Source organism: Cupressus sempervirens, chromosome 2 (assembly GCF_028749045.1).
Source record: "Cupressus sempervirens isolate cs-2001-9-10 chromosome 2, ASM2874904v1, whole genome shotgun sequence".
NCBI classification, from domain to species: Eukaryota; Viridiplantae; Streptophyta; class Pinopsida; order Cupressales; family Cupressaceae; genus Cupressus; species Cupressus sempervirens.
The window spans coordinates 420,927,920-420,943,228 of NC_143119.1; positions in this window are offsets into that span (position 1 = coordinate 420,927,920).

The following is a 15,309-nucleotide window of genomic DNA, read 5'->3' on the forward strand; positions in this document are numbered from 1 at the left end:
TCTAGGTGCCTATTGAAGGTTATGCAACTAATTTTGTGCAATGAGTTAGAGGCTAAAATTTTTAAATATTGAAGAGGGCCTAGATTAATTCCTTTTATCAAAGGGCCAAGCCATAATTCATTATAACTTGGGAGATAGGAAAATTTTTCAAGGGTATAGATTTCTAATAGTTTACACAATGGGTTTTTGTGTGTGACTTTCAGGATGGATGCACACTAATCCTTGGTGAATCAGCCATTGAGAACTTAAAGGGTTGTAGAAAATATAACATACTACCTTTATTTTGAAGCACATGTTCTAATTAAATTGGGGCTAGAGATATCCCAATTTTTCTTGGGTATCAATTTTTGGACATTTAATTTCTATTGGAGGCTAACTTGTAGCTCTTCAAGTATTTAATGTTAGTTTTATTTAGTTCCTAGCATTATGGGCTGACATGTGGCTTAGATTGGTATAATTAGGGGTTTTGGTGAAGTTTTTAGTGGTTATTATTCATCCATCTTGGAGAAGGAATATATATTATAGAAGGAGGATAAGAAATTGAAAGCATATGTGTCTGAAAATTTGATCTTGAAGCTAGATCTTGGATGTGAATGTATTTTGTATCTAGCTGTAACCTAGAAGGCCTTATAGCTAGGCATGTATGATGATATTTTCATGAATCAATAAATAATATTGTTCTCTCTCTCTCTCTCTCTCTCTCTCTCTCTCTCTCTCTCTCTCTATGGTGATGTTCCCTTTTGTGTTTTCTTCTGTTGTGTTAACTCTTGCATGGTGGTTTGGGTAGTTGAGTGTGCCAATTAGCCTTAATTGCTCACACCTCCTTGCATCACAAGTGGTAGTGCAATAGGATAAATATTTAGTTAAGAAGGAAAACCTGTTGCTTTCTTTAGTGAAAACTTGAATGATGCTAAAAGGAAGTATTTTGTGTATGACCAAGAGTTTTCTGCTATCATTCAAGCATTGAAGAAGTGGATACATTATTTGATACCTAAGGAGTTTGTGTTGTATATTGATCGTAAAGCTTTATAGTACTTTGGAAGTTAACATAAGTTGAATTAGGGGCATATGAAGTGGGTTGAGTATTTGTAGAGTTTTCATTTGTGATTAAGAATAGGAGTGGAGTCAATGACTAAGTTGTTTGTTGACCGAGATGAAAGTTGAAGTTCTTGATTTTGATGAGATGAAGGAGTTGTATGATATTGATCCTAATTTTTATGAGATGTAGAGAGAGTGTAGAGAACTTTGTTTGATAGAACAAATAATAAAGTTTGATGATTATTTTATTCAAGAAGGTATGTTGTTTAAGTTTATTCAGTTGTGTATTCCTCAAAGTTCTATGAGATTAAATTTGATTAAGGAAAAGCATAGTGGTGGATTGGTAGGACATTTTGGAATCGACAAAATAGTAAGTTTTTTGAAGAAGTATTATTGATCTCAGATGTATAAGGATGTTCAAAAGTTTGTAAATATTTGTGAATTTTGTCAAGTTGTAAAAGGAGTAAGTCAAAATACAAGATTGTATACATCTATTTTTGTTACCGAGGAAGCTTGGAGTGACAATAGTATGGATTTTCTTCCTGGATTTCCTGAGGCAATGAAGGGGTATGACTCTATACTTTTTTGTTGTGGATAGGTTTTCTAAAATGGGTCATTTCATACCTTGTAAGAAGACATTAGATACCGAGCATGTTGCTGAGATATTCTTTAAAAATATTGTTAGATTGCATGGATTACTAAAAAGTATTATTTTTGATAGAGACAATAAGTTTTAGATATTTTTGGAAGACTTTGCGGAGGAAGATGGGCACTGAATTAAAGTTTAGTTCTACTTTACATCCACAGATAGAGTTTGTGAAGATAATCTTGGGTAATTGGTTGAGATGTTTAGTTGGAAATGAATTACATAATTGGGAGATGATATTGGCATAAATTGAGTTTGCATATAATAATTTTGTGAATAGGAGTATAGGGAAGACACATTTTGAGATTGTTACTAGAATGCAACCTAGAGGAGTGTCAAATTTAAGGGATATTTCTAGTGAAAAAAAAGAAGTGAAGCAAGAGAAGATTTTATTGATTTTATGTAATTTTTGCATAAGAAATTAAAGTTGAAGTTGGAACAAAGTAATCAGAAGTATAAGGAGAATGTTGATAAGTCTAGGAGACATCATATTTTTGAAGTTGGTGATGAGATGATGGTTCATTTGAAGAAAAGAAGATTTCCTATTGGAACATACAGTAAGTTCAAGATGAAGTTTGGACCTTGTAAGATCTTGGAAAAGTTTGACAGTGGTAATACTTATGAAGTTTAGTTACCTGATGACATGGATATATCTCCTATATTCAATGTTGCTGATTTGTACAAATACTATGAGTTAAATGATGAAGCTTTTGTATCAAATAATTGTCCTAAGAATCAAATTGAAGAGGTTGAATAGATACTAGATCAAAGAGGTGATAAGTGCATGAGAGGGAAAGATTAATATGATTATTTGGTAAAGTGGAAAAATAGACCAATGGAAGATGCTACATGGATTTCCTAATTTGAGTTAAATTTAGCTCAAGTTGTGACATCTCAATGATTTAGAAGAATCATTCCTTTCAATCCTAGTTATCTAATGCAAGAGCATCCTAGGTTGCATGGCTATCCTACATGTTTACCAAGTTTTTGAGTTTTTGCCAAATTACAATGCCTTGTGTTGTTGAGTTTCTTAGTAGTTTTCACAAATGCTACAAGTCGGATGATGAAATTTTTGTATCAAATAATTGTCCTAAGAATTAGATTGAAGAGGTTGAATAGATACTAGATCAAAGAGTTGGTAAGTGCATGAGAGGGAAAGATTACTATGATTATTCAGTAAAGTGGAAAAATAGACTAATGGAAGATGGTACATGGATTTCCTAATCTGAGTTACACTCAGCTCAGGTTGTGACATCTCAATGATTTAGAAGAATCATTCCTTTCAATCCTAGTTATCTGATGCAAGAACATCCTAGGTTGCATGGCTATCCTACATGTTTACCAAGTTTCTTAGCTTTTTCCAAATTGCAATGCCTTGTATTATTGAGTTTCTTAGTAGTTGTCACAAATACTATGAGTCAAATGATGAAGTTTTTGTATCAAATAATTGTCCTAAGAATCAGATTGAAGAGGTTGAATAGATACTAGATCAAAGAGTTGGTAAGTGTATGAGAGGGAAAGATTATTATGATTATTTGGTAAAGTGGAAAAATAGACCAATGGAAGATGCTACATGGATTTTCTAATCTAAGTTAAATTTAGCTCAGGTTGTGACATCTCAATGATTTAAAAGAATCATTCCTTTCAATCCTAGTTATCTAATGCAAGAGCATCCTAGGTTGCATGGCTGTCCTACATGTTTACCAAGTTTCTTAGTTTTTTCCAAATTGCAATACCTTGTGTTGTTGAGTTTCTTAGTAGTTGTCAAGTTCTTTTCATTTATTGAGTTCATAGTTGCTACTGAGTCATCCTGTGGTTGCTGAGCATTCTTTGGTTGTTGAGTTTCCTTTGGCTACCAAGTTTTTTTGGTTTCTAATTTTCCTTTGGCTTCCAAGTTTGTTTGGGTGCTGAGTTCCTTTGGCTATCAAGCTTATTTGGATGTTGAGTTCCTTTGGTTACTGAGCATTGCTAAGTTTGTTGAGTTACAACATTTTGTTGGATTCTTCATTTGCCAAGTTGTTTTTGCATAGTTTATTATTGGAGCCAACCTTTGCATTTAATTTAGTGATAGGTATTTTCTTAGAGCTGACATATGGCTTGTCCTACCATATAATTTGACATTTTATTTTGGTTGTATTTACAATAGGCCAACTTGTGTCCATGCATGTATTTAAAGGGGTATTTGGTAGAGTCTTAGGGCATAGAAATTAGGAGTTAGCATAGGAGGAGTAGAAGAAAGCTAGAATTGGAAGTTTGATCTTTATATATCAAATTTGATTGTAATGAGGCTATAACCTAGAAGGCATTACAATTGGGTACGTAATTTCTATTTGATGAATATATGAAAGTATTTGTTCCTCTATCTCTTGAGCTTTTTGTTATTTAGTGTTTATTTATGCTATGTTTACTCTCATAAGTGGTTTGAATAGCTAGGTGTGCCTTTGGCCCTAGTTATATCATCCCTCCCTATGTCAAGGGGTAAGCTTTTCCTCAATCTAAAGTGCTCTAAACTCATTCACTATACCAAACAAGCCATCAAGCTTGGTCCACATAGCTAGAGGGTATTGCACCCATCAACATGAAGCTATAGACTATCAGATACCTATAAAGAAATCAACCACATTGCCTCATCCATCATGTTCCTATGTTGCATGACCTCAAAAGTTCTCTGTAAAATTGGTTGCACTACATCTAAACAAGACCAAAGCCTTTTGACAGGAGAAGTCATGTCATCAAGGACTTCCATGAGTAATAGTTATGAGGGGTTGTAAGTTCTAAAAAAGAACATGTCTTGCCCATTTTTTTAGAAGGTATTGGAATGTTTTTTGAAAAAATAATGGTTTATTGATGTAAATAACAAAACCAATAATACAAACTACCCCACATAATACAAAAAAAATCAAACACCAACTATTAGAAGGAATTTGTAAACAAGAAGAGGGAAAAAATGCTTCATTTTGAGAATTATATGTACCTTTAAGAAATATTGATAAAAATAATAGAGAATCTAGATAGGTCTCAAGAAGAGCTTTTTGGCAGTTCTTTTGGATTGGAAAATGAAGCTAAACTAAGCAAGTTATACATATAGAGTATAGAAAGAATTATCTAACTTGAAACAAAAAAAAAAAAAGGCACCAAACTAGAAATAATTTGAAAAAATACCTACACCATCATCTTTGTCACTAAATCAAACTTTTGAAAATTTGTTCGAATTGAAAAAATACCCCCATATGCTCAAGTTAGAGAAAAAAGACCATCAAGGCCTCTAGAAGGCAAGATTTTTTTTTTAAAATAAAAATTAAAAAATTCACTAAATAGAGCTCAAGTGGAGAGGTCTATGGTAGTGTCTCATGGGTAGTACACTTGCTGAGTGGAGCTAGGGAGGCAAGCTCTAGTGGTAGTAGCATCAAGGAAATGTAATAGTGGCGTCAGGACAGAACAGTGGTGTCAGGGCAAAGGCTGTTGTGACTAAGTCTAACCACAAGCATTGACCATGATGGCTTATGTAGATTCTGATGGTGGCCACTGTAGTCCAAAACCTTCTAATTTTTAATTTTAAAAATTTTTCTCTGCCTCAGAGTGCATGCAGAGGTCTATGTGTACACTCGAATAGTGTCACACTCTAAACCCTTCTATCTAAATAGTTCCATGAGTTTGGAATGCTTGGATGCCGGTTTAGAGCTCCCTATCCATAGAGTGCAAGAGAGTGTATTTCAAGTTCAAGGGGTCTCAGCTAAGCCTTAGGAATACTCTTCTTGCTAGTAAACCATTCAATGGGAGGTTCCAAAGACAAGATGCAAAAATGGAAATGTCTCAAGGAGTTCCTCAAGAATGCAATACAAGTATGGAAACTAAGCTAAGACGAGAATGCAAAATGCATCTATGCTAAAACATGTATGAGAGTGTTAGAATCCAACTATTAGACTATATGATTTAAGCTACATGTAAAAATGAAAGCTAAGCTAAGCTAGAATGCCATGGATGAGAGAATGTAGACAAGAAAGATAAGTTCTCCACAAAGCTCTAAAGAAACTTGTTAGAAAACCTGCAACATAAAAATACTCAAAAGATGGATTCTTTGAGGGGGAAAGCTCTCTCCCTTTTAAAGTCATATAGATGGTAGAGATCAAGATGAAGATGGTGGATAACCAATGGTGAAATTTCAAAAGAGGAGTGATCCATGTGCACACACAAGTCAACCAATAGAATATAAGTTGACTTGTCATATAAGACAAAATTCACAAACCCTTTTCTTTTAATTGCAAAATAGAAAAAGGACTTTATGTGCATACTTTAAGTGGGTTAGAAGAATGGGGTCTTTTATTTAATTAAAAGGGGACATGTTCTTTTAATCAAATAATGAACTTAGGATAGCATAGTCAAACTATAGGTTATAATCAAATTAATTGATTATTAGCAATTTGGTCTAGGTAAATGATTAATTAAATTAGCCAAAATGCTGAGAAGGGGACTAATAGTCTAGATGACCATTTTTAGGTGATTACACTATGAGCCTATAATGCAAAATAAAATTCTATATGAAAATGGCAATTTTGATGCCTTCTGAATCCAACTATGAGGTATGTTTGGCCTCAAAATGCTCCAAAAATTAGAGAGCCCCCCTTTTTACAAAACATACTCAAAAAATGCTAGATCTATTCTATCAGATCCCTCATTATTCTTTTTCTTCAAGCAAGAGTAGGTAGCTATAGGCAAGGCTCTAATACAATGTAGGATTTGATAATGAACAAATCACAAATCCTTATATATCTTGCATGCAAATAACCTATTACAAGAGAGAGAGAGAGAGGGAGAGAGAGAGAGAGAGAGAGAGAGAGAGAGAGAGAGAGAAGGGTTTTCTCAATAAATAAGAAGATTGTATTTAGTTGTGTAAAACATAATGAACAAATTTACAACTGATCAATCATTATGAAGGAAATCAAAAAAATAAAAGGGAAACCCTAAGAGGTAAATGAAATTTAATAATTACTAATTAATTATTAAATGAAAATGCAAGTGCATAAAGAGAAATCTTAAGAAGGGAGTAAAGGTAATTTAATAAATGAAATGAAATTAACCTTTTAATCTAACACTATGGCCTTATGATCATCAATTTATTTTATCCCTCTATGTGCTTCCTTGACCTCCTCTTTAGTATTGATTTTGTTGTCTTTTTCTTTCCTAATGGCATCAAAAACCATTGCATTAACAATGTCCCATTTAGCTAGTATAGGAACACCTAAATCCTTTAGCAATTGTCTTCCCCTTGTTGGCCTAGTTTTTCACCACCCTTTTTTTTTTGTATTCAACACTGAAAAACCCTAAATGTGCACTCCAAGTAATTTGAAATTTGGTCAAAAAACCCTAGGCAAAAAATTCACCAAATAACCTTGTGCCTTGCCTTGTTTGGCCCTAGCCTTTGAAAACTTTAGAAAATATTATTTCAAATAAATTTTGGCATGACATTTTTATCCTAAAGGTTTATTTACGTAAGAATGACCTTTTAATCTTTTGATAAACCTTATAAAGTTTTCCTTAATTGCACTATTTTATTTGAAAAGGTCCTATGTAACACAAATTCTGTGTGACTGTTGATCTTGATGAGATCAATGGTCATCATATTCCCCCAACAAGAAGATGCAGGGCTTTTAAGTAATGTGAGCATGCGCTATGATGACACATAGCCCTTCTTGACATTCTAGCCTCAGTGCACCGTAAAAGGTTTGTGGTTGTCAAAGCTAATTAGACCTTCTTGTAGAGTTGTCAGTCTTCTCGCACATATTTTGAAATTCTTGCAATATCATTGGCTTGTTCTTTAATGAAGGTATTATTTTATAGTTTAGAGTTTCTGATCATTGATCTTGCAAAGACTCAAGGGCTAGCCCATGCCCACAATAATAAAGTGCACGAATGTTATACATTGCAGGGAAGCACCAATGCAATGCATGGCATAGTGTGACATCATGGGCCTACCTTTCTCAGAAGGTAATAAAAACTTGTCTTATGTGTTACTTGTCAGATGAGCTGGAGTATAGAGAAAGTGTCTCATTGGTTTGACTAGCTGACTGGATGTTGCAGTCATAGAAGATTTTTTATTACCGTCAATCTAAATAAGATCTAGGGTTAGCACTTACCCGCAATATGGACTTGCTCGACATTTAAATAATGTGGGCAAGTGAGCATAGTGGGACCAAGACTTAAAGGGAATGATGAGTCATGTCATGCTGGAAAGGTCAAATGAAGTAAAGTGCGCTCATTGGTGGAATATGACAGGTATGCCAAGTTGGAAGCATTGATATTATGGGCATTGAAACTTTAAATGCCACAATCAAATCTATTAGAGCATGTTGGTAAAAGGATGGTATTTTATTCGTTAAGTCAGTTGAGTGGGCCTTCAAAGAAAAGGACTCTGGCCCACCGTCAATCTAGGAAAGATTGACGGAGAATGCATGCCCGGAATAAGAAGTTGCAAGAATTTTAAGTAATACAGGCATGAAACCTTTTGACACGTGGTTGGGGGCTCTCAAAATTTTAAAGCTTTTTGTGTTTTCAAATAAAGTCATCGGACCATCATAGGATCAATGTGTGGAATTCAAAGTTGAAGCACAAACACGAAAATAATAGATACAAGAGTTAATATGATTTAGAGTTTCTTCATGCAACCTTAATGCATGGGTATAACATAAAATTTTTGCATTACTCAATCACAAAGTTGTAGATATTCTAAAGAGAAAAAGGATTTCTAGAGCTAGAGCACAGAATTTCACAACGGTTTTAGAAAAATTAAAGAGAAAGAAGGGCAAATTTAGCGAGTAAGTAACCTGTAACCATAAGAAATCCAGAATTTTTTGTTGTAAGATTTTAAAATTTTTAAAAGATGCCTCCACAGAAGGAGTTTTTTGGGCAAACTGATTACTTAAAGAGGGCTATGCATGATGATTTCCTAGAACAATTTCCCTTATTAGTAAATGAAATAACTAAAGGAAGGGAACTCATTCCTAAGAACCCTAGGGTAGTTGTCACTGAGGGTTTCTATGATTGGGAAAACTAGGTAAGAGATGCACAAGTATCTATGGGAGGTTTGCAATTGTTCAAAAAATGATTTTCAGAAAGGAATTTAGATACCCCCATGAGCAATGTCTAGGACTTCAACATTGGAAAATTAACAGTCCCTATAGTTTTCTTTGATAGTGATCTATTGACTGACCTAGCTAAGAAATATGATCCTATTACAGGTTGGGTGAAGAATCATTCTGGAGTTAATCTTTTTAGGGTTTTCCCTAAGCTACTCAATGAAGTTTTTAACCTTAACCCTAACCATGTTGTACATGAAATTATTGATATGGATGATTTGCAAGCAAGATATGATGCATAAAGAATATACTTGAGGACAGGGCCATTACAAGAGCATGCTGCTAAAGTTGGAACCTTGTTTGTGATTACTGCTAGCACACCCAAGCCATTACTGAAAAGACATTTTAACCCTAGGGCTCAGGCATTATATATTTCTCTTTATAAAAATTTTGGAATGGATGAAGCTGAGTAGATCCCAGGCTCAATTGTCCTCATAATGGCTCAAAATCTTCAATTTGGAATGAGCACTATTCTAGATTTTGTTACTTTCCTTGCAAAGGAGATTCAAAATGGTTTGGTGGGAATAGCAAGGGGAAAAGTGGATAAACCTTTCTATTGGTATTCATTGATCATGTATGTATGTTTGTATAAGGGACTTGCCTTCTTCTCTAAGGGTATGGAGGTGGAAACAACTAGAAATGGAGAGAGGAATCTAGTATATTTGTGGAGTGTGGATATGACCTCAAAAGCCATAGATGCCAGTTATGTGAGGTTTGATAGATATTTTGCATCAAAGCTTAGATTGTTTTTGAGAGGAGACAGCCCTAGAATTCCATAAGCACTGTTAGAATTGGTCAGACCCAAGGACCATGTAAAAGGACTATTGGTTAGTTATAATTGGGGGGATATCATTCCCTATAATGTTTCAACAGTGATAAGAGTATATGGCTTCTTGGGAAAGCTTCATGTGTTGCCATTTCATGTGCCTTTGAAGATAGGAATAGCTGAGTAGGCACTGTAAATGAGAGGGCGTTGCCTAAGTAGGGTACATTTTTTCTAATTGTTACTGTGGCACATTATTTTGTATTTGTAAGGAAAGGGTGGAAGCATTTGAATTTGTTCATAGATAGATATAACATGGCAGAATCTCATGCCAGGTTTATTGATCCTGAAGGATTCTATGACCTCTTAAGAGAGATAATAAAAGCTTCCTGCATGGTGCAACAAGTTTACTATCTAGAGGACGTGATTAGAAATGGTTTTACTTTGCAAGAACAAGAATTGAGAAAGGAGAAATGGATAGTATTTAGCAAAACCCTAGAATTCATTAATGCTTTTCACCTCCATTACGATCCATTAAAAGAAAAGAAATACTGGGGAGCCAAGATGCAAGCATTGATGAATAATTTTGTTGTGATAATACAAGCCATGAGTGAGAAGAAGGATGCATATGTCAAGGCTTATTTAGACAAGGTTGCAGAGGTGCAGAAGAGAATAAACAGTAGAAATATGGTGTGTCCTAGTTAGTACACTTTGTAGAAAAGGGCAGGATATGTAATGATCCAGAATGTGCAATAGGCTCCCCCTAAGCAAGGGTCTTCTTCCCAAGTGGAGCAATATTCCCCAAGACAATCTCCAATTAGGATTGATGATGAAACATCCCTAAGAGAGCAGCTTAGATAAATTGGTGGAGAGGAAGATGAAATTGTTACCTCCATAGATTTGGAGATTGGAGAGCCACGAGAACCACCTACACCTTCCTTGGATTTAACTATGGCTGATTACGAAGGTAAGGAAATTGATCCAATAGTTTCCCAAGCCTCTGAGAAATTTATTAATGATGAATATTTTGTGAAATCTAGGGCATTTTCTCAATTTTTATGGAGGCTAAATATAGGAAATTTTGAGAAGACTTGTGCAAAGATAAAGGCAGAACAACCTGATAAATCAGACTCTATTATTAAAGAAGAGGTAAAAGATAAGTTTCTAAATGATTTTTCTCAATTTACACCTGAAGTCAGAAGGCAAGTAATTAGATATTCACAAGTCCTTATTTTTCCTGAATGGGATATAGTGAATGCTATAATTTTTTATTCACTAAGGAAACAAAAGGATGTCTACCTTAAGATTGAGGAAGAGATATTATAGGCTCATAGGGGAGTCAATTTTAGTGATGAACACCAAGCCCTTTTTATTTGGTCAATTGAAAAAAGAGACAAGACTAGAATGCAAGAAATCTATACTGCATAGCATACTGGTGCATTGATAGTTTTTAGGGCTGGTGAGGTAAGCAGTAAGAAAATAATAGGAATGGCCTCATAAATGTTAAAATTTGTTAGTGTTGTATCTAGCCAAGAAGAAGATAGATTTTCCCAACTCAATGCTAGGTTTGAAGAAGTTTTGAAAGCATATGAGGAAAGGGGTATGCAGATAAAGTCATTGGAAAACAAAGTATCTCAGATGGAAAAGGTACTAGGGAAAAGAAAAGTAGAAGAATCTAGCAGACCCAAGATTGTATACCCTCCTAGGCCATGTATTGAACCTTTCAAGTCCACTTCAATTGTTGAAGTACCACACACCCCAGAAAGGCCATCATTCGACACTGTAGAGGAGTTTGAGGAAGAAAAGAATAAATTGTATGCGTTGAATGTAGAACTAAATAATCAGTTTGAGGAGAAAATAAGGTAGGGTATAATGTATTTAGTAGATAAGATTGAGTGTCCATCATTGTTTGATTTGTTATGAGGGAAGAGAAATGAAGCTACATTCAGACCCCTCATGCAGAAATGGATAGAAAGAAATAGAGATATCACTATTATGTGTATATTCGTTATTCAACTACCATGTCATCAAATAGAACAGATCTTTGATTTGCTTAATAAATTTCAAGGTTTTGATGACAAACAAGATTCTTTTCAAAAAAGATTAAATTTTTTTTCCCAGTATATTGCAGAGAAGTTTGATTTATTTCCTTGTGCTTTAAAGACCATTGATAAAGTAAAGGAAAAGGAAGAATGGAAGAGGGAGCTAGATGAAGTCTTTTGTGAAAGAATAAATAAGGTTATAAATGAAATGGGCCATTTGTTATGGACAATGAGAAAAATGAGGAGTTGGTTAAAGTGCAAATATTCTACAACTCCATCATAAAAGAACTGGTTGATATGGAAGCAATTAGAAATTCTCTGATAACTGTACAAAGGGAAGTTCTAAATTTTGATTGGCCAAATGACACTACTTATAATGAGTGGAAAGATAAATTCATGTCTACAGAGCATATTTTAGAAGATGACGAGGTAGAAGATGATGCAAGTATAACTATTACTTTAACAGTTGATGATGAAGATAGAGAAAATCCCCAAGTTAAAGTAAACTTGTAGGTAACTGAAGAGGACACATAACTTTCAAGTCTCATGGTCACTTATTCTGAGGAATTAGATTGATAGAAGAATCAAATCATTTTACTCTGCCAATTCCAAAGGATGTAATAGAAAGGGGCCCACAAAAGGGAATGTTTGATGTATAAGTCTTTCTGTTACTCACATTTTGTCATTTTGTGATAGGTGTATGTAAATATTTCTTGTAAAGGACACCTACCGTTTTCTCATAGCCTGAAGCTTGTTGCATCTCACACTATATAAGTGAGATTCTAGGGCTAGAGAATGGTTTGATTTCTAATGTTTTCTAGGTGATATACTTCTTTTTTTTCGGTCCAATATTTGAGCAAGTTTATGATATATTTTCTTTGTTAGTTCCTGAGAATACATGAATATAAAATAATCTTTGTGTTTCTTCCTAAGGTCATTCTGAGTTTACTACAAATGTATACAATTTTCAAAGAAAATGAATACAAATTATGAGTTATCCCCATATCAGTTCTTTCTAAATTTTGTCTCCTTTTAGTTACTTGGTCATCTTGATATTGTATGAGTAAAGGCTTGTGCAATTGAATGCAATCCAGTTAGGTTGTATATATGTTCATCACTGCTATTAGTTCAATGGATTAAGTAAAAGATTTGATGAATTTGATAAGGTTACTATAGTAGTAGGAAGGATTTTTGAATGATGAATTCTGATAAGAATTGTTGATAATATTTGTTGTAAGGCAAAAAATTAGATCAATGGATTTGTGGTAGACTCTGAACCCCAATGGATTAGGCACTGGTCAAATTCATTCAGCTGGAAGAGAAATATATTATAAATGGTTTTCAAATGCAGAATTATAATCAATTTTACTTTTATTTCCTCAAGATCTTCAAAGTTGGCCGGTACTTATTTGTGTGGAATGTTTTAGCTTCAGTTAGCCACTATTGCTGAGAACACATGTAGATCTATAGAAGAATTTTGGCCAGATCTGTTATATGGGATATGTTTATCAAATTGTGAAGAATTATGCATGTATTTGAGGATTTGAGATGAGAATCAAAATGAAACTAAAATAATTAACATACTGTGTTTTCCAATTTTGAATCAACCCTGGGTATACCCACCCTCGTTTTGTAGAGCCTAAAGAGTAGAAAACCACCCATGGTTTTGTTGAAGTTGGGTCCAAATGAGTTGCACATATAGTTGTTAATAGGAATTGGCTAATCTTTAGATTGTGTGAGTGATATCATTTTGGTATTAAGCATTTTGTTTCTTAGTAGTTTTAAAACACCAACAACCCCCTCAAAGGTTATCTGACTAAAATTTTGCATCAATTCAGCCTTAATCTCTTCTTCAATTTTAGAGTCATGTCTATTAGGCTTTGTTGTCTTTATCTTCTTATATTTTGCTTCCAAATTGGAAATGTTGGTTCTCCAAAAAAATTGAATGAAGGCCCTAGCCTTAAAAAAATCATCATCAGTTACAAATGTTTTAGCACCCTATTCTACAGTGTGTTCCATCTCCCTCCCCTTGTAATCTTCCACTATAAGGTCCCATAGTGGCACTAGAGGGTCCTGAGGCACTCCCTCATCAATTTCTGATGTTTTTATTAAAATATCATCCTAGCCTCCCATTTGTTTTAATTTCTCCCTGAAGGAATTTTAATTACCAAAATGTACGGGGGTTTTAGAGGGAAAGTATTATTCCATCCTTGATGAAGATCCATCTGCTAACCTTTTCTTTTTAGTTGCTAGTTCTAAAAGTTGGCTCTCTAAATTATGCCTTTGATGAACTAGCATAGGATGTACACCCACATTCCTAGCAACCACATATCCAACCATTTCTCTAGAGGGTGTATTTTCCTAGACTGATGACAATTCTCCTTATCATTATTCTTTCCACCTCCTTGGCTTGGTCAGGCTATGCCTTTCCTAATGCCTCCTTTTTTCCTCATTCAAGATTAATTTCAGAAAAATGTGTCATCAACTTATTTAATTTATCTCCCTAAAATTTGATGTCACCCAAAGGATCATATTTACAATCTAATGCATTAATGAAATCAAGAAGTCTACTAAAGAATCTCCATTTTTCTTTCTTTACCTCATGTTCTTGAAAAGAGAAATCATTTCTAATTATATCCCCAAGAAAAATAAAATATATGATTATAAGTCTTAGCTCTAGTTCTTTCCTTAAATATTTCATAAAATCCTTTTGGATGTATAGATCTAGGATAATATTGAGCCATTTGATATTGATCTAGGAACTTACCCAAATGTCTCCATCCTCCCTTGGTTATCACAAAATTGTGGATAACTATGAAATTTGGAAAAATTGTTCCCTAGATCTTCCCACCAATTCTCTCTCTTCAAGTAACTCCTACCAATAAGGGTAATTAGTAGGGCAAGACATTGGGCTTCCCTTGGAAACCATAAACTCTAAAAATGATAGAGATTGTGTAGTGTCCCTAGTTAGTGACATTAGATTATAACTCCTGACTCTTTGCTTATATTATTCTACATTTTCCTCTCATATGTTTTTCTCCCCATAATTGTGAGATTCAATACTCCTTAATATACTTGAAATATGGAAAGTTGTATCTTTTCATAATTGTATTATTGATAATATAATCATTAATATGATTATATTAATTATATTTCTTATTATAATATGAATATTAATATTATTGTATATACCACATAATATATTTAGATTATTAATTATATTTAATTCTCAGGTTAATATATTATGCAATATCATAATATGATAATAAATGTTATTAACATTAAATTTTTATTATTATTTTATTTATTAATATTAGTTTGACCTTATTATTTTATCAATTACCACCTTGGTAACATATTATTATTTATTTTAATAATATATTATATCATTTAAACATATTTTAATAATTGTATTTTTTCACCATGAAATTATAATAATTTAATATATATTTATTTATAATAATTAAACCTATTTAATTATCATAATTAGGGGACATGACAGTCCACCCTTCCTCAAATTGCTTGTCCTCAAGCAATGAACGTTTAAACTAAACATTTATTGTGAAGTCAATGTACAACTTATACACTAGGATGAAAGAATACATAAGGTATGCATGTAGTTAATGTCATAGTGCATGAAGTAAATATATGAGTACTTGCAGACACAAAGTAGACTTGAAGAAGACA